The sequence below is a fragment of the Lagopus muta genome, chromosome 1 (assembly GCF_023343835.1).
Source record: "Lagopus muta isolate bLagMut1 chromosome 1, bLagMut1 primary, whole genome shotgun sequence".
Classification (NCBI taxonomy): Eukaryota; Metazoa; Chordata; class Aves; order Galliformes; family Phasianidae; genus Lagopus; species Lagopus muta.
In genome coordinates, this window is record NC_064433.1 from 5,611,324 (window position 1) to 5,638,206 (window position 26,883).

Sequence of the window (26,883 nt, forward strand, 5' to 3'; positions counted from 1 at the left end):
TACCAATGTTTTACTTAAGTAAAATATTTCCTACCCTAAAGTGCCAAGAGCTTACATCTTAAAACAGGTAAGCCAGTAGAAGCGGGAAACAGGAAGCTTTAATCCCCATTCCAGGGAAATGCAGACAAAAATCAACCATGACAGCTAGATAAGGGATCCGATTTGCAAGTGATAGGCTGTTCCAGGACATTCTTGATTCAGTGGGAGTTCTCATGAAAGAGAGGCTCTGTGTTAATATCCATGGCCAAAACTTTTCCCTTCCGTTCCAGCAAAGAACAATTTGCTGACAGTTGGCTGGTTTGCCTAACACCCAAGTGGTCAGCAAATAGCAGTAAAGTTGCACAGATTGTGCACACCCTTTCATCCTATCAAACAGCAACAGTTTTTCCTTCATCTTTTCCAGGCATTTAGTTGAACAAAAAGTGAAGCAGAAGAATACTCAGTAGTTGCTGCAAGGTGCCAGGGCTTCAAAGGAGAGGTTGAAAAAACTGGTACTGTGCAGCCTGGGAAAAAAAACGAAGGCTTTTATCAATACGAGTAAGACCTGATATAAGGCAGTAAAGAAAAGGGAGCCAGGCTGTTCTCAGTTCTGCCCTAGGACTAGAGTCAAAGGATGCAACATGAAATACAGGAAATTCATTTTAAACACAAGCAAAAAAAATCACTTAAAAAAAATCACTGAACTCCAAAACAGGCTGTCCGGATAGGTTGCGGATCTCCATTATTATAGATATTCAGACTATGAATAGAAAATGTCCTAAGTAATGTCATGTAGGTGACCATATTTTGAACAGGAAGGTTGGGTGAAGATTTCCAGAGGTCCGTCCAACATCCACCACTCTATGATTCAGTGACTCTGTGAAATAAGATATTCTATTGTGAGGAAAAATAAGACTTAATTTAACTGCTTGCACTGGGAACCACTGTGTACTATGATACAGGATTAGATAAGGAACAAAGATTTTCAGGTTCACCACAGAAAATGTGTTCAATGGGGCATCCAGAAGACTCATCCTGAGCAACTGAGCTCAGTCCCTTACTACTGCAAGTCACTATGACAGAAAACACCTTCTCTAATTTATTACAAACTAGATCTACGTATGTAGATCAAGTATTTTCAAGCTGAAAGTGGGAATCCAGTGAAGATGCTTATAGAGCATTCTGCCAGACTCTCTCTGTCTTCAGAAAAAATGTCCCTGAAACAGAAAGGCTTCTTATGTACAGTGTCGCCAGAAGCGTACAATGCGAGGAGGATTCCTTCACAGAACCCCAGGTCAAACTGAAGACACCTTGGAATTTGACACTTTGAATTGATAATAGCTTGTAAAATAAAGTAAGCTAGAAAGCTGGGAAAAGGAGCTGTAAGTATAATATCTTCTTTATTGGTTAAGATGGTGCAAGTATTTGGCCTAGCAGACTGAAATTGTTCTTTGCTGTAAAACGCTGTATGGACATTCTGTGCAAGTATAACTAAAATCTTCCTAGTCCAAAACAAAAAAATTGCAAAATTAGGAAAAGAATAGGAAGGAGAGAAGAATATTTACAGGCTGTTAGTAACACAATGTTGCAATTTGGACTTTCTTTACAAAACTGTGACCAGTTTCTACTATCTGATGATAAATAGAAGCTGTATCGTGTGACACTTGTGAACAATGGGTGAAATGGATATTAGAAAAATCTCATTTATCTTCTGCTTTATTTCTTGATAGAAGTCCTTGTCACCATGGCTATTATGTGACTAGCCCTAGAAAGACCACCTCATTAGTTTTCTTTACCAAGATAACAAGGTCTCCTTTAAAGGAGCAGCACTTATGTTTAGATTCAAATGGAGAACAGACAATATGGTTACTGTGTGAATGTGTTGCTACCTCTGTTTTCACTACTTGAATATGTAGGTTATTTCTATAGCTACAGTACAAATGAGATTAACACCCTTGTTATGAAGGCAGTATCACTGGAAAAGAAATATAAAAATGGAATTTGATATGTATATTGCTTCATTTGCCACTTGCATTTCTTTAAAGCATGTGGCTTTTCTTTAGTAAACAAACATAAAGCAAGTAAGAACAAAAAACCATTCTGACATTCTGAAGATCTATTTTCCCCTCTGTCTCTTCCACTCACAAATACATCTTCCTTCTGTTTGACAACCACTTTGAAATTTTTTCTCTGTTGCCACCATGTCAACAAATCAGTAATGATTTACAATACGTCAAAAGAAATTCAACTTTTAGTCTCATTTCAAAAATCTTAATGACAGGCAGATAAAGTCAGACAACAGCACCTTGATCAGCTTTCTCTTTTTAGTGTGTGTTTTTCACGGAATGCTGGGGCTTGCTTCCCTTCTGCAGCAGACTGCAGATCAGTTATCCTCTGGGCTTTTTATGCCCAGATCTGGAAGTCTGGGACGCTGCTCAGAATATGCCCCCAGCAATTCTGGTGGAGACAGTCAGAGAGCTCCTCCTCTGTCTGGACTGTCACAAGTCCATGGGACCGGATGGGCTGCACCCTTGGGTGCTGAGGAAGCTGGCGGGAGTGATTGCTGAGCCCCTCTCGGCCATCTATCAATGCTCCTGGTTAACTGGTGAGGTCCCAGAGGATTGGAGGCTTGCTGATGTGACTCCCATCTTCAAGAAGGGCCATAAGGAGGATCCGGGGAACTACAGGCCTGTGAGCCTGACCTCAGTACCAGGGAAGGTTATGGAGCAAATCATCTTGGATGAGATTGCACAGCATGTACACAGTGTCCAGGGGATCAGGCCCAGCCAGCACGGGTTCGTGAAAAGCAGGTCATGCTTGACCAACCTCATCTCTTTCTATGACTGGGTGACCAGTCTGATAGATGAGGGAAGGGCTGTTGATATAGTCTTCCTAGACTTCAGCAAAGCCTTTGGCACGGTCCCTCACAGGCTTCTTCTGGGGAAACTGGCTGCCTGTGGTCTGAACAGATATACACTTCTTTGGGTAAGGAACTGGCTACAAGGCCATGCCCGGAGGGTCGTGGTGAATGGAGTGAAGTCCAGCCGGCGACCCGTTTCAAGTGGTGTCCCTCAGGGGTCGGTATTGGGGCCCATCTTGTTTAATATCTTTATTTATGACCTAGATGAGGGCATTGAGTGCACCCTCAGCAAGTTTGCAGATGACACCAAGTTAGGAGGTAGTGTCAATCTGACTGAGTGTAGGGATGCCCTTCAGAGGGATTTAGACAGGCTGAACCACTGGGCTGAGGTGAATGTGATGAGGTTTAACAAGGCCAACTGTCGAGTTCTGCACTTTGGGCACAACAACCCCATGCAGCGTTATAGGTTTGGGGGTGAGTGGCTTGATGGGTGTGAAGAAGAGAAGGACCTGCGGGTGTTGGTTGATGCTTGGCTGAACATGAGCCGACAGTGTGCTCAGGTGGCCAAGAGGGCCAACAGCATCCTGGCGTGCATTAGAAATAGTGCAGCCAGCAGAAGCAGGGAGGTGATCATCCCCCTGTACTCAGCACTGGTGAGGCTGCACCTTGAGTACTGTGTTCAGTTTTGGGCCCCTCTCTACAAGAAAGACACTGAGGTCCTGGAGCGTGTCCAGAGAAGGGCAGCAAAACTGGTGAGGGGTCTGGAGCACAAGTCTTATGAGGAGCTGTTGAGGGAGCTGGGATTGTTCAGTCTGGAGAAGAGGAGGCTCAGGGGAGACCTCATTGCAGTCTACAACTTCCTGAAGGGAGGTTGTGGTGAAGAGGGATTTGGCCTCTTCTCCCAGGCAACGAGCAGGAAATGGGGCAATGGCCACAAGTTGTATCAGAGAACGTTTAGGTTGGACATAAGGAAGAACTTCTCCTCTCAGAGAGTGGTCAGGCACTGGAATGGCCTGCCCAGGGAGGTGGTGGAGTTGCAGTCCCTGGCAGTGTTCAAGAGGCGTCTGGACGACGTGCTGCGTGATATGGTTTAGTACTAGTGATGGCAATGGTGATGAGGAGACGGTTGGACTAGATGATCTTGCAGGTCGTTTCCAACCTTGTGATTCTATGATTCTATGATTCCATGCTGTTGATAGTGCCAAATGGTAGTATAAGCTCAGTCTAGTTTCATGCATAATTAAGAATATTTCAGATTGGGGGGATAAAGAAGATCAGTTATTACTAAATGCTTTAGGTTGTTTTGTTTGTTTATTTGTTTGTTTGCTTTTAACAGCTCTGAATTACGATATAATAGTAATTAACTTTCTGAATGTAGTGTTAGTATTTGATAACTTACAAGAGAAGAGCCTTAGCAGTAAGAGGACACTGAATGGACCTGACAATGCTATTAGCTTATTGTATAAATCACAGCGACTTATTCCACTGCATTTTAAATGAAGATAAAATATTAAAATGAAAAAAAAAAAAAAAAAAAAAAGCATTAATACAATATGGAAGATAGGAATTTTAAGGCGTAAGATCAGGAAATGAAACAGTAGAGGACAGATGCATGTTTTCAATGACCTCTATGAGTAGTAAATATTGTATCTGAACACATGAAAAATACCATAGAACTATTGACCAAATACATTTGCTAAACACATGAAGTCAGAAATTCCAGATTGTTTTCTATTTACAATTTTGAATGGAGCAAAATAGCAATGATAGCATGGGCTTTTCCTTGAGATTGCTGCATGCCTTACTACAAGTCTTCCAGGAGTAATTTCTCTGTGCATCATGACCATTAAGAAACGTAGCAGTCATATTCCAGAAGCTCTTTGTGAAAATGTCATCAAGAAAGTATAGGAAGAGACTCTACTTCAAACAATTTGCAAGTTCAGTGACTGAGCTAACAGATGCAGAGAGAGTTCAGCAAAAGAAGATAAAGTAGATCGTGGTGTTGGATGGATAGTTATTGGCCATCTGAGTCTGTCCCACAAGAAGAAAACATCCCTTAAGGAAAATAGCTTTAGATTCTTTGGCTAAACCATCAGTTTCCTTGATGAGTTGCTTTCATCTGAACTGGATTTGTGCTCCTTTGATGATGCTGGTTTTGCTGCTTCTCTGCTATCTGATTTTCTTCTTGGAATTTTCTCAGTGCTTAAGAAATAAAGGCAACTGAGATAAAAATGGAAAATGAACACTTCCTTGCACGTCCTTTCTCATTCTGTTCCTACCTTTCTAGTTATTCAGATTTTTTTCTCTGAGAGCTCCTTTTATTCTACAATCATTGAAAGTTACATTCCTATTCAATTTGAGCATAATCTTTCTACTTCCAAATAAACTTTGGGCCATAAAACACTCTATCACATCACTATTACATATCACATTGGTGATATGCTGCTCAGCATCTCACTAATAACAGACGCATGTGAGCTGAAGAAATACCTGAATTTATAACTACTTTTTATTCCTAATGGGAATAGCTTATCAGGGCTCTGAACTCTAGTTTTCTAGTTTTCAGGTCATAGCCAAAACAGCAGAAAAGTATGAGAGATGGAGTAAGACTATTGGAGTTTTGCAGGGAGGAGGCATTTTAAAAGTCGTTATTATCTGCAGTTTCATATATTGATCATCTCAATTATCTCAGTAAAGAGATAAACCAGGGAGCATAAATACTATAGGCACTTGTAAAATAACAAATCTTTATCTATTTACCTCTCAGACCACTAGATCAATCTCCTTTGAACTTTGTTTTTTTTCACAATCATAATGACTATTGTTTCCCATTCATTGCAACTGCAGAAATAGGAGGGGTACTGCTGATGGAAAGATCGTGACCTTAGTTATTACACTACCTGTGTACTCTTGAAAACCCTATAATTGAAACATTACATGTTGACTCACCTTTTTCTTATGATGTATTGTAACTTCTCAAGGCTAGACGTTTTAGTTGTGGATTTTCAGTTATATGAGTGAAACAGATTTGAAATCTATTCTACCCTGAGAGAAGCTGCTACTTTTCAAGAAACTGTCCATCCTTCCATGTCTTTTCTTTTTTTTTTTTTTACTCCATTAAAACCAACGTTCTAAAAAAATATAGGTTTGTTTATTTTTTTTTTTCCTACTACAGTCCAGCTTAATATTGAATGATATTTTATACCAAGAGGTTTTCCATTAGCCTTTAGAGAAATGTACAAAAGTACAGGTGAGCCATTTGGGACTCTAGCATGTCACCACTGCACTTCCTGTTCCTCCCTCAAGGACTCCTATACCTTTTGCACAGCACATACAAATAAAAATATATTCTCCTACTTCATTACATCTTGCAATATTATCCCCTCTCTTTCACTGTCTTCATGCAAAACAATATAGCAGCTACCTTACTCTCCATTCTGCTACTATCCCTCAAAACAAAGAACAAAGACAGTGTCTGATACATGCTGTCAATGGACACACTATGGCAGTCCGTGCTGTTTGGGTTTACTGGAGATATCTCCTGACTGAAAGTAGTCTGACTTTCTGTAGACTGTCCTCCAGGGCATTCATCCAATATGAATGACAGATGTGGAACTGCGACCTAATAAAGTCTATTAATCTTGTTTTATCCTAAATATATTATAATATCCTAAATATATTTTTGATTTGTTGTCCTGGTCCTGTCAAATGCTTGAAGGACACCAACAGGCAGATGACCTTTCTCCCAATGAACACTGGTCACATAATGGGGCTTACTACAGTCTCATACACACATTTGAGAAGTAAAGGAAGACTGAGTAAGGCTCATCTAGATCCAGCGGCTTCTAACTCCCATAGAGGAAACAATTTTTCTTTGCTAGCTGAAAAGTGATTAATGCATTTCATACATAGTTTCTTCTACGGTGGACAGAAGGTGGGACAGATTTCTAAGAACTGTTGTTTCTCCAGTGCAGATGATCTGTAAATCAGCACATAAAATAGTCCTAATGATAATAAAGCAATGCTTCATAGCTTCTGATCACCCCGACCATTTGTTTTTCTGTATTCCGTCACTTTATGCTAAATAATTACATGCAAACTGCTGACAAGTATGTAGAAATCTTTTGCAAGAAGATTTCAAGGAAGCTACTTAGAGATGAGATCTGAAATGTTACCTGTCATGGTTCTATGTTTTTTTGTTTTTGTATTTCAGTATTCCACATCAAAACATCATGTAGTGTACGGGGCATTAAAGTGTCACTGCCCCAATCCCAGCTACCTATCCCTGTACATTACAGCAGTCACGGGATCTGGCCCTTCCGGGTGGGGGGGGCGCTCTCTTGCTGCCTGGCAGTGGGTGCTGGAGGGTGCTTTCCTAGCCGTTCCAAGCTTTTCAGGTTTGAATCGGTCCCGGGAACTCTCTCTCTCATCTTGCCTGATTTATTAATCTGATTTATTAATCTCAATTGCAATTAAATTGTATCTATTGTGTTACCTTGTATTCCAATATTATAGTAAAATAAGTTTTCCTCCATAGATTGTTGCCGCTGTTCTTTTCCTCCCTTCCTTCCTTCCCATTTTTGTGGGACTGGGGTGGGGGGGGAGGGCAGAGGCCTGTCGCCCCTGTCACGGACATAGATTGATCTGGTCAAATCCGTGACAGATTTTTGGCGCCCAACGTGGGGCGACTGCTTTTTAGCTTTTTGAACGAATCTCTTTTTCTCTCTGCTCTTAGAGAGCTTCGTTAGGGAGCATTATCAGTAGTTCAGGTTTCTGTGCTGGAAAACCTGACCTTGAAAGATTAGGCGTACTGCCAGTGTTCTGGGATATTTGTAAACTTTGAGCACTACTTAGTCTGAGTAGTGCCTTTTTTCCTTTTTTTTTCCCTCCTCTTGTTAGCTTCAATTCATTAACCCTTTTTTAGCAAGCACCAGTGATGAACCCACTCGTTATCGTGGGGGTGCTGGGTAAAGGATTGAAAGCAATGGTGCTAGTCACAACCTACTGGCCAATAATCCAGCTCATAATTATGTGTTGTGGAATTGCAACCATATATAGGTACCTAATGACACTGATGGAGACACCTATGTTTTACCTATTTGCAATGTGGTATGATTTGAACTTTGACATCTACATCCCAGAAGGAATGGCTAATTTCACAAACAACTACATCCCAGAAGGAATGGCTAATTTCACAAACAACTACATCCCAAATGGAATAGCTAATTTTACAAACAACACGATGTTCAGACCAGTCTCCAGGTTTTCTTCTCGGTTTGTCAAACGTTTTTCGAATCTTGAATTAATACTCATGTTGGTGTGCATGTCATTAAGTTCTCTGATTGTATTCATAATTGTGAATAATAAGAGGAAGGAGTCTCTTCTGAAACCAGAGAATGATGACTGGCAGGGAATATGGAGAGGTTTAGGAAAGGTCTTAGAAGCATGGGGACCCGCAGTGTCATGGGATTTTACTCTTGAACACCTGTGGGATCCTGAGAAACTAAGCCAGTATCTGAGTCAGGGACTATGCGGCTTACATAAATCTAAGGAGGTACAACTTATTTGGGGTTTGGCTTGTGCTTACCGTGCCCTATATAATACCATTCTGGAGAGAGAGAGTTTCCGAGCTGAGGTTCAAGCCAAAGGGGAAAATCCCCAAGTCAAATCTAATCAATCACAGGAGACACCAGTAACAATACCAGTTGCTCCTGTGGAGGGCAAGAAATGGAAACGAGTGTCTTCACGTCTTGAACGAAAAAGAGAAGAAGAGGAGGAGGAGGAGGAAGATCCAGGCGAGGGGCCCTCCTCAGAACCACCACCACCACGAAAGGCAAAAGCGAAAACTAAGAGACATGCAGAAGAGAGTGATGAAGAGGAAGTCTCTATTACTACTCGCCGGCCTCTAAAGATGACTGAAATCCAAGGTTCAAGAAAGGAGTTCACACGGCGCCTGAATGAAAGTATTGTTTCCTGGTTGGTTCGCTGTTGGGACAGTGGGGCCCATAGCTTGTCTCTGGATGGTAATGAAGCTCGCCAACTAGGTGCCATTGCCAGAGATCCAGCTATTGACAGAGGAATTAGTCGATGTTCGGATGAGGCTGCCTCCCTCTGGGAACGAGTGTTAATAGCCGTGAAGGAAAAGTATCCCTTCAAAAATGGCTTGAAGATTGCAATGAAAAAATGGGATACAGTTGAAAAGGGTATCCAGTATTTGAGGGAAATAGGCGTGGTGGAAATGTTGTATGACCCTGACTTTGTTCCTAACCAACCACATCAAAACCGCGACCCTGAAAAGGTGAGGACAACGCCTGAGATATGGCAGAAAATTGTGACAACAGCGCCGGACAAATATGCCGCTACACTAACGTCAGCGTGTGACAGATACCAGGAACAACAGAGAACGCCCTTAGTTTATGAATTAATTCTTACGCTCCAAAACTACGAACAATTGCTGTCCCCAATTCATTCTGCCGTTGCTGCAATATCAAGAATGACGGAGCAGGTGTCTCAACTGATTAACCGTGACAAACCTGTAGCAGTATCAGAAACGCTTGATGAAGATCAGGATAATCAAAAGAGTCTAATGAAGGAGATGAAGGAGATGAAGGAGATGATCCGAGCCCACCTAACTAAAGACGATAAACCTTCCTTCTCACGTGCACGATCAAAAATCTCAGCTGTTAGAAGCAAACACTCTCCAGCTCAAGTAAGGGGTAATACACCACGAATTGCCTTATGGTATTACCTACGTGACCATGGAGAAGACATGGGGAAGTGGCACGGTCAACCTACTCCTGTACTACGAGCCCGGGTGAAAGAATTACAAAGCAGATCTACCACCCGTGCAGTTGCTCCAGTTACCACAGGTAATGAATAGGGGGGCCCTGCCCTCAGTCAGGGGGGGGAAAGGGATAATAGAGTATATTGGACTGTGTGGATTCGATGGCCTGGCACATCAGAACCACTGAAATATAAGGCCCTGGTGGACACTGGTGCACAGTGCACTCTGATGCCCTCGAGTCATGAAGGAACAGAATCAATCCATATTTCTGGAGTGACTGGGGGCTCTCAAGAATTGACTGTGTTGGAGGCCGAGATAAGCCTCACTGGTAAGGACTGGCAAAAACATCCTATTGTGACAGGCCCAGGGGCTCCATGTATACTAGGTATTGATTATCTCAGAAGGGGGCATTTCAAGGATCCTAAGGGGTATCGATGGGCCTTTGGAATAGCTGCTGTGGACACAGACAACATTAAGCAGCTGTCTGTCTTGCCTGGCCTGTCAGAAGATCCATCTGTTGTGGGGTTGCTGCGAGTAAAAGAGCAACAGGTACCGATTGCTACAAAAATGGTGCACAGGCGTCAGTACCGCACCAACAGGGATTCTTTGCTCCCCATTCATAAGTTAATTCGTCAACTAGAGAGCCAGGGAGTGATCAGCAAAACTCACTCGCCTTTTAACAGCCCCATATGGCCAGTGCGTAAAGCCAGTGGAGAATGGAGGCTGACGGTGGACTACCGTGGCCTGAATGAAGTCACACCCCCACTGAGTGCTGCTGTGCCGGACATGTTAGAACTCCAGTATGAACTGGAGTCAAAAGCGGCCAAATGGTATGCCACCATTGACATTGCTAATGCCTTCTTTTCCATCCCTTTGGCCAAAGAATGTAAGCCACAGTTTGCTTTCACATGGAGGGGCGTTCAGTATACCTGGAACCGTTTGCCCCAGGGGTGGAAACACAGCCCGACCATTTGCCATGGGTTGATTCAAACTGTATTGGAACAGGGCAGTGCTCCTGAGCACCTGCAGTACATTGATGACATCATTGTGTGGGGCGATACAGCAGAAGAAGTCTTCACAAAAGGGGAGCGAATAATCCAAATTCTTCTGAGTGCTGGTTTTGCTATTAAGCGAAGCAAAGTGAAAGGACCTGCCCAGGAGATTCAGTTCCTAGGTATAAAGTGGCAAGATGGCCGTCGTCACATCCCGACAGATGTGATCGACAAAATCACTGCTATGTCTCCACCCACTAGCAAAAGAGAGACACAATCTTTTCTGGGTGCAGTGGGCTTTTGGAGAATGCATGTTCCGAACTACAGCCTCATTGTAAGCCCCCTTCATTATGTGACGCGAATGAGAAATGAGTTTACATGGGGCCCTGAGCAGCAGCAGGCTTTTGAACAGATTAAACAGGAGATAGCCCGTGCCGTGGCCCTAGGACCAGTACGAACGGGGCAGGGTATAAAGAACATCCTCTATACTGCTGCTGGAGAGAACGGTCCCACTTGGAGTTTGTGGCAAAGAGCCTCGGGAGAGACCCGAGGCCGACCCCTGGGATTCTGGAGTCGGGCGTACAGAGGGTCTGAAGAGCACTACACTCCAACTGAGAAGGAGATCTTAGCCGCTTATGAAGGGGTTCGGGCTGCTTCCGAAGTAGTCGGTACTGAAACACAGCTCCTCCTGGCACCTCGACTGCCAGTGCTGAACTGGATGTTTAAAGGAAAGGTTCCCTCCACCCATCATGCTACTGATGCCACTTGGAGTAAGTGGATTGCACTGATTACACAACGAGCACGGATGGGGAACCTCAGCCGTCCAGGAATCCTAGAGGTCATCATGGACTGGCCTGAAGGTAAAAAGTTTGGAACACCACCAGCAGAAGAAGTATCACGTGCTAAAGAGGCCCCACCATACAATGAACTACCAGAGAATGAAAAGAAATATGCCCTATTCACAGATGGATCGTGTCGTATTGTGGGAAAGCATCGCAGATGGAAATCTGCTGTGTGGAGCCCCACACGACAAGTTGCAGAGGCCACCGAAGGGAAAGGAGAATCAAGCCAATTTGCAGAGGTAAAGGCTGTCCAACTGGCCTTAGATGTCGCTGAACGGGAGAGGTGGCCAATGCTCTATCTTTACACTGACTCATGGATGGTAGCAAATGCCTTATGGGGGTGGTTACAGCAGTGGGAGCAAAATAACTGGCAAAGAAGGGGTAAACCTATTTGGGCTGCTGAACTGTGGAAAGACATTGCTGCCCGAACAAAGACTATGGTTGTGAAGGTGCGCCATGTAGATGCTCATGTGCCCAAGAGTCGGGCTACTGAAGAACAGCAAAATAACCATCAGGTAGACCGAGCTGCCAGAATTGAGGTGGCTCAAATAGACCTGGACTGGCAGAACAAGGGTGAGTTATTTTTAGCTCGGTGGGCCCATGAGACCTCAGGTCATCAAGGGAGAGATGCAACATACAAATGGGCTAGAGACCGAGGGGTGGACTTAACTATGGATGCCATTGCACAGGTTATTCATAACTGTGAAACATGTGCCATCATCAAACAAGCCAAGAGGATGAAACCTCTGTGGGAGGAAGGGCGATGGCAAAAGTACAAATATGGGGAGGCATGGCAGGTTGATTATATCACCTTGCCACGATCTCGCAATGGTAAGCATTATGTGCTTACTATGGTGGAGGCAACCACTGGGTGGCTCGAAACATATGCAGTACCTCATGCTACCGCCCGAAACACCATACTGGGTCTCGAGAAACAAGTCCTGTGGCGACATGGCACCCCAGAAAGGATTGAGTCAGATAATGGGACTCATTTCAAAAATTCTCTTGTAAATACTTGGGCCAAAGATCATGGCATTGAGTGGATTTACCATATTCCCTATCATGCACCAGCCTCTGGTAAAATTGAACGATACAATGGATTGTTAAAAACGATGCTAAAAGCACTGGGTGGCGGAACATTTAAGCACTGGGAGAAGCATTTGGCAGAAGCCACCTGGTTAGTCAATACCAGAGGATCTATTAATCGTGATGGTCCTAACCAATCCAGTTCCCTACATACCGTAGAGGGAGATAAAGTCCCTGTTGTACATGTAAAGAACATGTTAGGAAAGGCAGTTTGGGTTCTTCCAGCTTCTGGAAAGGGCAAACCTCTCCGTGGTACAGTTTTTGCCCAGGGACCAGGATCCACTTGGTGGGTAATGCAGAAGAATGGGGATGTCCAGTGTGTACCACAGGGAAACTTGATGCCGGGGGAGTGCAGTTACTAATTTTATGTATATGTATATAGCCATGTGTGCATTTTAATCATTTTTTGTTTGTTTGTATATATGTATATATATATTTTAAGCATGATGTAACGATGTAGAATAAGGGGTGGAATGTCATGGTTCTATGTTTTTTTGTTTTTGTATTTCAGTATTCCACATCAAAACATCATGTAGTGTACGGGGCATTAAAGTGTCACTGCCCCAATCCCAGCTACCTATCCCTGTACATTACAGCAGTCACGGGATCTGGCCCTTCCGGGTGGGGGGGGCGCTCTCTTGCTGCCTGGCAGTGGGTGCTGGAGGGTGCTTTCCTAGCCGTTCCAAGCTTTTCAGGTTTGAATCGGTCCCGGGAACTCTCTCTCTCATCTTGCCTGATTTATTAATCTGATTTATTAATCTCAATTGCAATTAAATTGTATCTATTGTGTTACCTTGTATTCCAATATTATAGTAAAATAAGTTTTCCTCCATAGATTGTTGCCGCTGTTCTTTTCCTCCCTTCCTTCCTTCCCATTTTTGTGGGACTGGGGTGGGGGGGGAGGGCAGAGGCCTGTCGCCCCTGTCACGGACATAGATTGATCTGGTCAAATCCGTGACAGTTACCAGATTTCTGATTGCTTGTTCACCAGATAACTGGATATCTGATGATAAAAGGAGAAAGAAGCGTTGATAATTGGGTGTCTGGAAGGACTGATATTTCCAGGCTGACATGATTTTTGTCCTGTCCTCCCTTACACAAAATCTCCCTATTGTGACAAAAGTACCTTCTGGATGGTTTGTAATTTATCATAGAATCATAGAATCATAGAATCACCAAGGTTGGAAAAGACCTAAAAGATCCAGTTCAACCGTTCACCTATTCCCAATAGCTCCCACTAAACCATGTCCCTCAACACAACATCCAGCCTTTCCTTGAACACCCCCAGTCTTGGTGACTCCACCACCTCCCTGGGCAGTCCATTCCAGTGCCTGACCACCCTTTCTGAAAAGTAATACTTCCTCATGTCCAGCCTGAATCTCCCCTGCCGTAGCTTGAAACCAATGTTGTTCGAGGTTTCCAGAGGCTTTCCAAAGACATTTCAAGAGGAAACTAGTCAAAAATGCTATAGAAAAACTCTTGGCTCTGACAATTGCCTTACAGTTAGGTCGGTACAAGTTCCACATCCTCATTTATAATTAGGTGGTTAGCGTGTAACGGTTTCACAATGAACTTGATATCTAGATGACTGAATAGCTTCAAGGACTCTAGATTTACTTACGATAAACGGGATACTGTTGCAGATCTCAAACACTTCGAAACCCACTAAGGCATTAGAAAGAATTTATTTTTGATAGTAAATTTGAGTGAGAATATTTGATTTCCATAATTCTTTGGGAAGGAAAAAAATATATATTTTAAAGAGGAAACAAGCTTTCCCTTATCTAAAACTTTTGGCATAATTTCCAGATTCTTTCTTCTTCATAGAAGGATATTCCAGAACACTGCATTCATATTGTAACTATTTTAAATATTATCTTCTGAAAGAATAGATTACAATTGTGCTTGAGCTTTGGTTACCAAAGAAACTAGCGTGAGCTACTTAGATTACTATTATGAAAATGTTTCAAATACTTTTATTCATGTAAGTCTATGCAAAGAGCTTGATCATGAACGACTTTTGTTCTTCATGTTCTTGACCTCATAATCCTTTGGTTTAAATTTTTAAGGAAAAATAAAAGCACATTGAAAAAATCATGCCCTGTATACAAATAATTTTTCACGGTTTGTGTAATGAAGGAGTAATCTTGTTGTTGTGGACTGCTTTCTTCTTTTGCTGAAACATTTGTTCATATCTTCATATCAAAAAATATATACAGCCTTGGATCAGGAAGGTCTTTAATTTGACAGTGTGTTAAAATACTTTCATTGCAGCAATCTAAAATAGACTGCACAAATTGCTACTTACTCTGACAACTAGAAGATTATAATAGATTTGCAAAGTGAAAAAGGTCTACCCTGAATTTCTTTGAAGGCTTATGTACAATTTCTAGTATGATTTCTACTTGAAAAAAAAAAAAAAAAAAAAAAAAAATTACCAGAGAGTATCAGAGAAATCCACTCTGAACTGAAAAGGCAGCAGCAAAAAAATTCAAATTTTGAAGAATATTCTGTTACCATAGTAGCAAAATCTGACTCAGGGAAGAGAGGAGAAATCTAGCATAACAGCACGTAAATGCAAACGTAACTCACCATGCCTCAGTATGGCTCATTTCCTCCTGTAGAGTTTAACCCATGTAATGCTGTTGGTGAATCTGCTTCTACAACTGATGAAGTTAATAGTGTTGGTATTACTAGCTCATCAGTATAGATCACTGCATTCAGGTAACCTAGCATTCATTCTCACACATTATACTCAGGAGTATTATTATCAGTAATAGTAAACAGCGAATGGTAATTATGGAAGAAAATATTTCAGATGAAAGAGAGATGGAGAATGGGTGGATTGAATAAAGTCATTACAGTAATTTTAGGAGTACATTATCCAATTTCCATCTCATCCCCCAATGATATTCATCTGCATAGTGTATTCTTCCCTTGAAGACACAAACTGCAAATATTACTGTGATACTTTTCCTTTACTGTGGGAATATGGTGGTGTGCTGCTACCCTCTGCTGGAACAGACATGGTCCAAGTAATTCTCCTCTGCCCCCCGTCTGCTTTGAAACACTATGAGTTGTGTCAAATTGTCTTGTCAGGTGTAGGAAAAAACAAGGAATATGAAGGTTGATTTGATTTCATGTTAAAAAAATAATTAAAAAAAAAAAAAAAAAAACTAAGCAAATTTCAACTAATCTAAACACCAAAGAGAAATTAGGTCAGTTACAGTTCTGTCTTTACATGAATTATGTTCTACTTGGTCTTACACATGCTATAACCATGAATGTTCTGCTCTGTGGAAATTAGTGGAATCAGGTAAAGACTTCTGAGCTATAAAAGCAAACAAATAATGTAATGTACAGGGATACATTATTTAAACTGGATCAAGAACTTTGCCTTTTGTTTGTTTGTTTGTTCTAGAGAGTAACAGTAAGGCCTATGCTTTCAAATGCAAATGATTAAACTGAGTACCTCCATTGCTGCTACCCCCATTTGATGGTTTGAATGGGACTGATTTATCAAGGAAACAATGCTCAAACCTCTCTGACTAGCAGGCTCCTCCAAAATATTTAAACCCAATACAAAGGAGATAAAAACCATCAATTCCCACTGAAAAACTGAGTTTATTTTTCTAACATCACAAATACACAGGATGAGTTCCGTTTCTGTTAAAAAAAAAAAAAAAATCTATTAAGATGGAATTCTGACCATATGGGAGTTACAAGAAGGTCTCTGTGCAGGAATATTCCATTATGTTAATTGATTACTGCAATATGTTGCACATGAGGAGAAGGAAGGAAAAAGAATGCTATGAAGATATTCCAGCAGGTCCCATCTTTGAGTAATGCAGATCATTGAGGATTTATTGTCCACAAATTTACTGCTTTTATTCACATTTGGCTCTGATTTAGGGATCTGATCCAGACTCTCCAAGCAAATGGCAGACAAAACCTTGACTGTACTTGAGATAGGCTCTTTACAAAATGAAGTTAACCATTACAAACTATACATGGCTTATATAGGAAAAAGTGTTCTTTTCAGCTAGCAGTACGTAGGTGTTGTACCGCATTGCATTATATGATAGTCTGACAGGCACTGTGATAGTTTCATGATCAAAGTCCCTAAGACTACCAAAATTTTTTGCTGATATCTGATAACTTGGATTTATATTATGTAAGAAAAAATAGTGGAGATTAATGTGAGGTACTCAATAATGTATCATTCACCTTTATTCCTAATCCAGTCTTTATTACAAGTTCTGTTAAAAAAATCTTCACTCTCTATGTTTAGTTTAGTTTATGATTTTTAGCTGCATGCAACATAAAAAATCAAAGTAGTAGAAACTACAGTGTAAGCAAGAGAGAAACATACCAGTTTTAGGCAGAAAGCATAGCACAAGTTGAAAGACGGGTTAAAGCTTGGTATTTCATCATCTTCACGAGTAATTTGGAATATTAAGTCCATTCAAATTACTATCACGAGAGAAGTTTCTATAAAATCATGGTGACTGGACTAATGAGCCATCTGTGCCATGTAATGAAGCTTAACTGAATTGCTGTGGTCAAAGTGCTGAATTAAAGGGAGTCAGGAGGGGGACAAGAGAGGAGAGAAGAGGTATAACCTCTACAACTTCTATAAGTATAACCTACCTCCTTCCTTCTACAGTCATTAGATTCCTACTCTTTCACTAAACAATCTCAGATAGGACTTTAGGATTAGACAAAGGCAATCTGAGTATTTTAAACTTGTGGATACAATGTAGGACTTACTGCATGACTTAAGAGCATTTTTCTTGTAATTCAAATATTACCTTGGAAAATAAAAATACTGGCGAGTGAAACCAGTGTAGTGCCATTCAAGACTACAGTTCTGCTTTAAACATGTTTCTCTTTGAGAATTTAAAACTTTTAATCACACCAGGCTGATACGTTTTGGGTTAAAATTCATGGGAGTTCAGAGATATTATTTTGGCCACAGGAGAGATCACTCAGTAATACAACAGGGAATCTACTGAAGTCATGGAAAAAAAAAATTATATTATTTTTTGAATGAATTACAGTGGCTGCAAGGTTCAGTCCTACCTGAGTCTATGCATGAGAAAGTTAATGAAAAATAGGTTTAACTTGCAATGATTTTAACTCTTTTGTTTTTCTGAGTTTTGTTTGTGTGCTACACACTCACAACTAATTCAGTATAAAAAGTTTATTTTGAATGCTGTCTTTATGAAAGCTGACTTTGTATTAATTCTCTCCCTTTGAAATGATAGCTGTATAAGTGAATTCTTACCTCTGTGCTTCTTTCAGAACCTGAACAAGGCCAATGTGCTCTTATGATAGCACACAGATTAATGATAAACTGAATAGAGTATCATTTAATAAGGTTATTCTTTATCTTTCAGTTAAATTAACAAATAAGTACCTACAAAACATCAGTTGAAGATATAAAATTGAGACCATTAAAAACTATTTTTTTGTGTCTTTTTCTCCAAGGTTTAAGAACAAAGCTAAGGATTGGCAACACACATCCAGGATAATGTCCGTCTCCATTCCCTTTTCTGTATGTATATGGGTATATAGCACTGAGAAGGTTCAGAAACCCTTAGGGGCAGATAATATAAATATCACATCATTATAAATACATATCCAAACAAACTTAGAAAATGGTACCCAACAGTTAGCAGTGCAAATAAACACTGGGAAAATGTACTTTAGTTTTATGAGCACATAGGTCTTATTTTACAGAATATATTGCATGGAAGACTAAAACTTTTGCACATTCCTCCAGCAGTCACATTCTTCCTGTTGAAAAATCTTCAAACATCTTACATAAGCATCATGTTATGCAAATCAGATTTCCAAAGGTACCACGTGGGAATATATGCAATATGTCACAGAATCACAGAATCACAGAATTGTAGGGGTTGGAAGGGACCTCCAGAGATCATCGAGTCCAACCCCCCTGCCAAAGCATGTCCAAATCCACCAGAATGCCAAGGATAAATACATTGACGAATCATGGGAAGATCAGAATAGTTTTAAAGATCAGCCTTGCTAGAATTTAGATTCATTTCTTTACAACATCATTCTCTAGACAGATTTATTTCTGAGTACCCAGTTTTGAATTCATCCTTGTTTGTCTTTCTGAACCCAACACAGTTAGCCAGATATATGTAAATCCATCTAATTTTTAGACACTTAAACTAGCCAACTAACCAACTAACTATTCAAGGATATGTATGGCTTGTAAACCTACTTCCATGTACCAATATTAAAGAAATTTAGTTCTCCAAAATTCTAGTAATGAGCAAAACAGTCTGATTTTGTGACTCTGGTATGTTTGCTTTGAATGTGAAAGAGACTTGTGCATTTCTGTCTTTCACTTTTGCATCTGTGAAATATTTTGTATTTTGCACAAAGAAACAAATATCTAAATCAATAATTAAAATACTTCAATTTTATTTAATTTCTTGGACCTCATATATTTGTAAGCATAGACAACACGCTCAAGTACCTTGCTCAAGTCAAGAAAGCAGAACTTTAAAAAAGAAAAAAATTCCCCCCCCCAGCAAACAAGCTACATAATTGTTAATGGCAATTGTGTCCAAAACATGCTCCTGTTAATATGGAGCAGAAGATGTATAACCCATTTCTAGTGTCAACACGATGCCAAGCAGCACAGTACACATTATTTCTCTCAAGATGTTGAAATTGTTAAATTAACCAACTTCAATTAGTTAAGTAAAGTATAAAGGGATGTATCACCGTAATTCCAAGTGCTTAACCTTTAACAGCTATCAATTATTAGTGCTATAAAGTTGCTTATATATAGCCTTAGAGCTCATCCTCAAACTCCCTAGGTGCATGTTATGGATATGCATGTACAACTGCAAGTGCTTCAGTAACTGCAGTCAGCTGACAGATTTCTCAGCTGATGCTTATTATCTGACGATCTACATGCACCAGTCTTATCTCATTTGTAAAACAAACAGTCTTAAATCAACGTGGAGATGGCTTAAGAAGTTTCACTTCACATTCACAAGAAGTGATGAATGTGCTTAGAGTCACATTAGGTGGAAAATTATCAAAGAACTACCATTCACAGTGAGAAACAATGTGTGAACACTTGACTACACTGGACTAGATGACTTCAGAGATTATCTTGAACCTTATTCTTTCTTTTTCTGGGATTGTATGAATTATGTAATTTAATAATTACATTGCATCAAAGATTTGCAAACTAAAATCTAAGAAATGTAACAAGAAAAGCTCAGGTGGAATAGTCACTGTGTGGGTGTTACAATGCATCTCACATGTAGGAACTTTCACTTAACTGGAGGGGGGTTCAGCTACTAATGAACAAGATGCCCACACCAAAGCGTCATATGGAAATGTCTGTAGCCTAAGCTAGCTAACAAGTTATGCCTCTGAACTGTATGTAGCTTTAAGGGGTCTGAAAAGGAAAGACTTAAATCTTACCTGGCATAAGAATAAATTGTTGAAGAAAGAGATATAGAAAGGAAGATCTTACAAAATTCACTGGTAAAGTAAAGCCTATAGGAAGGTATGTTAGAGCCCTAAGCTTTATAGGTTTAAAGCTCCTGGTTTGTTACTGGGCAATTTGTATTTTGTAATAACATACTGGTTTTTTATTCCTGGACTGATGACCTTATCCAGTTTTGAGCAAAACCTTGACCTTTGCTGGACTATGAAGAGCTGCCGAAAACCAGAACTTTTCAGTCAAGAATTTTTCTACTCAAAGAAAGCCCAAGAAAAAAAGTCGTAATGCTGGACAATTTAGAAGATTTAGTGCTGGACTTCAAACTCTCATCTTCATGCAGAATTTTGAATACATGTACTTTGCAAAGTAAGGCCAAATTAAAATGATTTAAATGTTGATTTTAAAGATTCTAAATCTACAAAATGGAGAAAGTTCACAGAGTGAGTCACAGGTTTGATTAATTTTTTTTCAAAGAATATTCTGCATTCAGGAAAAGAATATCATTTTTTTCTAAGTGTAGTAGGCATGCAAGTCAACTTGTAACACAGTTGCTGCCCAAAAAGAGTTCAAAGCGCTGTACTGTCCAGAGCTGCTAATTTGTTTATGTACACTCAACATATATACATCCTTAGTTTTAATTTTTAGAAAATAAATAAATGATTTAAATTATTTTCTCATCCCATTTCTAATGTAATTCTCTCAAAGATGTATACTGACCCAAAAGGGAACAATTTTTTCAAGAAGTTTTTAACTCAGTTTAACCTCCACTGAGTTTGCACAGAAGAGCCCATTTGATGATCTGGTTCTTTATGGAGAGTCAATGCAGAGGATGGATCTTGCATTAGATGACAGGACACAGACAGAGATGAGACGCATGGGAAAGGTCAAAAATGAATATACATGAAGTGAACAGCCTGTAGAGAGGAAAAATGTGTTTCTTGGTTCATGGCTTGCTTAATTAATAAAGGAGGAAACAACTCATTGACATCACACCAGAAGTAGTTTCCGATCTCTATTATTTGTAGCTTACATGACATGAGTTAAGAATTGTCTTCATTCCTAACACTTATTTATTTTTACCAAAATACTTTTAAAAAGAGAGAGAGAGAGAGAGAGAGAGAGAGAGAGTTTTAAACCAGTCTAAGAAATATTATATGGCAATAATTTTGAAGTTTCAATTGCCTTTTCAGGATTTTTAGCTCAAATGTTGGGATTCAAATGAGCATAAAACCACTTTCAGTGCTTACATGGCCTTTTTCTCCTTGAATCAGGCCGCAAGTGGAAGAAGTAGAAACATATTTTAGACCAACCTCATTCGAACTATACTCCAAGAAAAAAGCAGAGCATTAGAAATGTTACAAAATAATTCCTTGGTACTCCCACTTTTGTTTTTACATTTTCAATCTGGATCAATTTATCTCAAATAGTAAAGCACCAGACATTTTTTAGACTGCTCACAATTTATTTTGATCATTTTTTGGGTCTGTTAGCCCTAGCATTTAGCTGATGTTCACTGAAAGCATGTTAATGTAGGTTTATGTTTTTGTGCTAAATCAAAAATCCATTGCTTGTGAGTAGGGCATCCTGAGTAACTATGCATCACTGTTAAACTTCTTTATCCTCTGATGTGAAGCTGGAGAACAGGTGCAATGCTATTTTTCTTTTGTTAAATGCAGATAAAGTCTTAAAAATATTTTGTGTTAACCAGACCACAGTGATTTTTAGTCACTCCCATCCAAATAGTCCAGATTAGTCCAAATAGTTCACCCATATTACAGTATCCAAAATGACCGTTGGCAGAGGTTTAATCAGAACTCCAGTTCTCAACTTCAATAAAACATAAGAGCTGCTCCATAAATAATGCCTCGTATTTTATTATGTTGGCCCTCGGCACCAGAGGTGGATGTTCATGATAGGGCAGTATTATTAGCTTCCTAAGTTTGGAGTGGAAATATTGAGTGAGTAGTAAATGGCATTTAGAATCTGCCTAATGGTTTTGTATTCTCACTTATAAGTCTTCTTCTGAGCATGTAAATAAACTTCTTGAAGTTGCTGAGAGAATTTGTGTTACACTGTGCATATGTTTTTAGCACTGTGCTTTATGGAAGTGATAATAATCTTTATCTTGGCCATTGTTTAATGCATATTCCACCATCTGTCATTTGTGAACTTCCTTTTACTAACACACTTACATGGATAATTTGGCATTTTCCAAGTCAGGTGCTCTTTGCTTTCATCTCTATTCTAAGATTTTGTCAATTACATTTTTCATTCTCCCTGTACAAAATTTCAGTGTACTCACTCACTGAACTACATAATAAACAAACTATTTGGTACCAAGATACCAACTGCATTCTTTAATCTCAAATCGTTATCACTTCAGGCTCCAAATATGCAATTTAAGGATCAGAAGATGAGTTTTTATCACAAAAATCATTTTTCAAAGCAATTAAAAAAAACAAGGAAAATCTGAATGGTTTTCAGGTAAATAAAGACAGGTTAAATCGGTGTAAATTTTCAACCATTTCTCTCACTTGAGTATATAATTTTCTTTTGTACTTTTCTTTGCTAGGTCTACAAATAGATCTCAAGTTGTTAACCACTTGCACAGGTACGAGCCAAGTTTTTTCAAGTACTTCATAATTTCAAATTATTCTATTTTTCTGCTCTTTATTACATAAGATTATAATAAATTTATAAGATTATAATTTAGTTACCAGATCTTGTTTCCAATTCTTGTAGTCTTACTTTTACTTATTTTTTCTTATTCCTTGCTACGTGTCTTATCGTCTTTCAGATAATTCTTGTATTGCTGATTTGTTTTAGTTGTTTTCCTTGTTTTATCTATGAAACAAGTTTAGCAATAAAATATTAGTTAATTATACAAAAAAGAAAGAGAGAAAGAGAGAAAGAAAGAGAGAGAGAAAGAGAGAAGGAGAGAAGGAAAGAAGGAGAGAAGGAGAGAAGGAAAGAAAGAGAAGGAAAGAAAGAAAGGAAGAAAGAAAGAAAGGAAGAAAGAAAGAGAGAGAGAAAGGGAGGAAGGGAGGAAGGGAGGAAGGGAGGAAGGGAGGAAGGGAGGAAGCCTGTGTCCAGGCTTTTAAACACAATTTCTGAGTTCACTCCTTCACCTAAAAATGCATGAATGCACACAACTTTACTAGAGTCTTCCTGCAATCATGCAAACATTATCAACACAATTTAATCAGTAACTGAAATGTAATAGTGAATGCCCAAATTGAACTTAAATTTTACTTTTTTCTCTTTCTTTCTATTTAAAAAAGAAGTTTAATTACTAGTTACAAGGGCTGAAAAGCTAGAAGATTAATGACAACTGTTATAAATATTTATTTGACCATCACTTAGTGGATACATAAATCTTTTCTTCTTTTGTCAGATATACAGCTCTTCTCATCTGAGAAAAAAGGAGTAGGTAAGTTAGAATGATTAATGATTCTTTCCAGTTGCATATTCTATTTATAGAATCTATTTATATATTCTTTTCATTCATTAAAGTTTTTAATTTCTTTGGGGTGTGTTGATTTTCATGTATGCATGTAATTCTTAAGAAATAATTTATTACAATTCATATTTCTTTCTTTTCAAAATTATAATGCAATTACTTTCTCAGTAAACAAGAATACCTCCTTTTTATTTGAAATGAACTACCAGCAAAAGTGGATTCTGATTAGACAAGCTAATTTTGAAAGGACAGATGGAATCAAGCAATGAACTGGATAAAAATAGTAATTGAGCATACCTTGTTAGGTAACAAATGGAACAAATTTTAAAGACAACTAATGCAGGAGATACTTAATGCTAAGATATATTAAACAAGTTTTGTCTTATTTAGTAGCTGCTATAAATCATAGTTAATTTCCTTGAATAACATACTAGTGCCTTGCTAAAAATATGATGTTCCTGTAAACACATGCCACTGTAAGGCTTTTTGTTTTCTCACTCTTTGCCTGGAAACCCTAGCGATCACTGCAGGAGTTTTTTGGACCAATAAACCTTTGTGACACAAATTCTGTCACAGTGGCACAAATACTCCAGACTCATACTATGAATTTTGTTATCTTAAATGGACTCCCGGGTGTTATTTTGGTTGTTCTGACATAAGTTCCACAACCACTTCCACCAAACACACAGTATCAGAAAGACTTGCTTTCACAGGTTGAAAGATTATAAAATGAAGTGTAGCCTCTTGTGTTGCTCAAGAATCTGAAAAAAGCATCATGTTAGTCATTACAGAATTCCTCGGGCAGGGGCACCTACTGTGAGCAGATTGCTGAGGACCATATCCAGACATCCTTTGAATGAACGTGATTTGTTCTTTCCACTTGCATTTTTGTTCCCTCTATATAAAATATCATGGCTGGAGATCAGCATCAATATTTTCTCTTAAACTATATGTATTCATGTATATGAGCACATGCTTCTTTTCAAAATGATGCAGATGAAAATAACAGAACATGTCAATTTCAACTACAGTCAGGATATGGAAATTTGTCTGCAGTCATGTGGTTTCAACCTGCATGGGAACAGGAATCTGTGTCAACCAACCTGATTTCAGGATCATTGTTTCAATTATTGACTGTTGCTAATAGCAGCAGAGGACAAAATAAATTCCAGGAAAGCTTTGTCGCTTCTGTTGCATATGAATTGTGACTGGATGAATATCATGTATATCTTTGATTATCAAGCTAACGAAGTCTGAATATTTTCCTATCTTTTTGTGTATGTTTGTTTTGCCAATTTTACCTTCATAGCCTATTCACGACATATGTAGCTGTATCACTTTTCTTTCACTGTTCTGGGAAATTCACAGCTATATTGCTAGAAAATAGCAAAGACAAAATAATATCTCTGTAGAGTTACTTGAAAATTCAGGTAATTGTGATTCATGGCTTCTTTTTTCTCTTCATTATGTACTGAGGTCAGATTTCTACATATGTAACAGAGGTGAGGACAGAATAAAACACACATTCAGAAAATACAGGTCAAGGAGCATTTTATATATAAAAAACAATATGGAAAAGTGATCTAATAATACTCATTATTGCAGGAAAGGTTTTGGAAAATTCATCCTAGGTATAAACACTATATCTTCTACATTGGCTCTCTGAATGAATTAATTGTGCACCAGCTGCAAATCCCAAGTTGCTGGGATTGATTTTATTTAAAGTCTTCTAGTAAGGTAGCCCTTTTTATTGGGTTGAGGGAAAATTTGTCAGGTGGTCTCAAAGATATTTTACCTGTTTACCTATTGTCAGTTTGCTGAATACAATGAAGTTCTGTTTTTAAGAAGAATAAACAAGGAAGCCTTTTTAATAAATACTTCTGGAGTGGTAGACTTGGGAGCTGAAAAAAAACCAGAACCCTTATTACCGTTATCCCTTTATGTACTGGAAATTAACATTTGTGTACGCATTTCTAAAGTAAGAAGCAAGTTTATATTAAAAAATATCCCTGTTCCACATAATTACTTGCCCCCAAAGGAAACAATCCCGCAAAGCCAAACTTGGTTAACTCAACAGAAGTCAACAATAGGTCAACAATAACAGTTTTCAAGAGCTTTAGTACAAATATATGTGTTGTGTCTGTTCAGTTTTGGTTTGTTGTTTTTTTTTTTTTTTTTCAGATGTTGAGCAATTGGCAATTTAGTTAGGAAAGAATACAAGAAGTTACACATCCCTGTCTAGTGAGTCTGATGTGTTTTTGTTTTATCTGAAGCTAAAGAAATTTTATGTATGACCTATCTGTCTTACTTTTAAGAAATAGGAATACATTTTCTTTATCTTTCCCTAGCAGTAATATTTCCTGGGCAATTTTCAAGCCTGCTTTAAAAAAGAAAGACAAATACTATAGGCAACTATTAAGAAGTCAGTTTGATGTAATTCTTTAATAGTATATTGTACGATTTCATTTGCTATCAAAGAGTAAAATTTACTGCTGTGAAATATTGAGTTGTAGTGCTTCCTCTTTGTCAACTGCCAATGTACTGGAAGGTTGCTGAAAGTAGCATATGATACACAGTGTTTTAATAAGGAACAGAACAGTAAAGATGCATTTGATTCCTGTTGCCTGGGAGGCAAGATGTATTTTGTCTAAACCCACAGCTATGGAGGATATAGGAAATGCTTCATTTTCTCTGAGAACTTGAGAGCCTAAGTTGTGAATTTTATCATATAATAGTAGCAGTAGTCAACACAGAACTTCAGGAGTTGATATAGGCACCATGGAAGTTTAAGGATACTGTCTTCATGGCTGTTATTTAAATCCAATATTTACTGCTAAATTACTCCCTCTTTCTGTGGCTTTATCTCATCAGTAGGAATTGTAACTCTTCTACCTTATCTTGTGATCTGTGAATGTCTCAGTGTGACGTGGAAGAACAGAACTATAAAAAAAATTTCAGCAATTTCACAGAAACAATTCAGTTCTGGCACCATTTCAGGCTTTTTTCTCATCCTGAAATAGAAACAGAAATGAAAATATTGTCCTCCTCCACGTAACATGTAACCACCTTGGTTTTTTGATAGCAATGTTCTTTACAATCAGGGACCTCTGTAAAGAGGTTTTTTTTGGATAGAGATGTGACAACCCACTGTCCTCCATTCAATTCAATCCTATTAACTTGAGCCTGAGAAGCAGCTCCTTACAACCCAGTCAGAATAACAAGACAGTGTAAATATGTTCTTCTAGCATAGTATCCAACTGTCATTTAAGAATAATAAAAAACGACTTGATTTTAAAAGCCTGCTGATTTTTAAAGATGATAATAGAAAGGTAGTAAACACCACCAGTACCATAAAGAGCTAACCATTAGACTTGAAGAAGAG

At 38.9% G+C, this 26,883-nt stretch overlaps 1 protein-coding gene across 2 annotated transcripts in view; it reads left to right on the plus strand.

Moving 5' to 3' along the window:
• The window catches only part of CELF2 (CUGBP Elav-like family member 2), a 564,102-nt gene that overhangs the window by 92,872 nt on the left and 444,347 nt on the right, over positions 1–26,883 (plus strand). The window contains exons 1-3 of one of the 2 annotated variants that reach the window (XM_048952225.1): positions 18,082–18,100; positions 22,614–22,652; positions 23,436–23,471. The gene's annotated coding sequence lies outside the window, so the exon portion shown is untranslated. Of the gene's footprint in view, positions 1–18,081; positions 18,101–22,613; positions 22,653–23,435; positions 23,472–26,883 lie in introns of those variants that run through there. The other variant, XM_048952217.1, reaches the window with a different exon arrangement.